Here is a 1,588-nt window from a genome sequence, read left to right on the forward strand (position 1 = left end):
TGTGAGGGTCAGGAGGGTCCTTCAGAGACCAGGGCTCCTTCCGTCCCTGGCTCCCCTATCTTGTAGGGTCTTACAGTCCTCTACTGAACCTTTTGAACTCAAAAACTTAATCATGTCTGATCCATTTGCTTCCAGACAGCTCCATTTGCAAAGCAAACACTCTCAAGGTTCTTTCCTAGACATAATTACAAAATGTGCTTGATTTCGTTGTTTCCTCCCTTACCCTCCCGCCTCTCTTGTTCTCAGCGACTGTCTTGAGACTATGTGGAACAGTAGGCTTGAATGGGACAGCTACATCCCAATCTGACTTTCTGCTACAGGACTAAATCACTTTCTTCAATTGAAACTCATTAATGGGTCTCTGTCTCAATGTTTCTCTATCCCATTCCTTACTGTTAAGGAAGCAGGCAGCTTTTCCAACCCCTCTGTGGTAGACTGGATTTTCCCAAAACTGGCCGTGGCCATAGCGATCTTGCCAATGTCACGTGTTCTCCCAGAGCCTTGACGCTCAGCCCATGATGAGGTGGAGCCTGACTCCCCTTGCTCTGCATACGGGCTGGCCTTAGTGACTTGCTAACAACAACTGCCATGAGGCAGAGGTGACACCGCCTGACTGCTAAGGCCAGGGGGTAAAGTGATACAACTTCTGCCTGGCAACCCAGCCGCCATGCTGTGAGGAAGTTCAAACGAACCCACATAGGGAGACCAAAGGGAGAAGTATATGTGGACAGGCACTGAGTCTCCAGGCAACAGCCAGAATCAGCCGCAAGACACACAAGTGAACCAGCCTTCTGATAATCCCAGTCCCCAGCTTCGGGTCTTCCAGCAGAGCCCCAAACACCGTGCAGCAAAGGCAGGATGTCCCTGCTGCGTCCTGCTGGAATTCCTGATGCACAGATGCCAGGAGCATAAGACATGGCTCATGCACGAAGTTTTAGGGTAATTTGTTACACAGCAATAACGGTTGGAACATGTTTGGTGCACCACACTGTTGCATTCTTCTTACTCCCTTTTTTACATTTGTTTTAAATCAGCTCATTCTTTCCTAACTTCCTTCTTCTTGTGATACTTTGCCAAAGGCGGACAATAGAAGCCCACCACACATAAATATACACACACTGCTAATGTTCTATTTTCTAAACACTTCCCCTAGTGCTAAAATCTCAGGCACATGGTCTCCCTTCCAGATCATCGCTGTGAAGTTCTACCAAACACTTTGCCACAGCAACACAGGACTTGCCAGCCTTCCAGCCTTCTGGATGTGTCTCCTCTCCACCCACAGCCTGAATATTAAGCCAATATCCCATGTTTCAGGCATTTTTATTATGGAAGCACCCACTTCTGGCATCAATATCTGTATTATTCAGGGGAGACTAACTTCGGTAGCTAAGAATCCCATCATTCAACACCTTAACGCTATAGAGTCTTGTCATTCATGTTGTGGTCCCACACATGTGGGAAGGCCACAGCTCCACACAGACATCTTCTGTCTGGCTGATTCTCCATCACCAGCGCTCAGCAGCCTCCCCTGGGTCTTGTGCATCCTGCCAGTGTGGAGGATCATACGGTCAGTGCCTGGAAGTAGCAC

This window comes from Mandrillus leucophaeus, unplaced genomic scaffold, assembly GCF_000951045.1.
Source record: "Mandrillus leucophaeus isolate KB7577 unplaced genomic scaffold, Mleu.le_1.0 Scaffold533, whole genome shotgun sequence".
Classification (NCBI taxonomy): Eukaryota; Metazoa; Chordata; class Mammalia; order Primates; family Cercopithecidae; genus Mandrillus; species Mandrillus leucophaeus.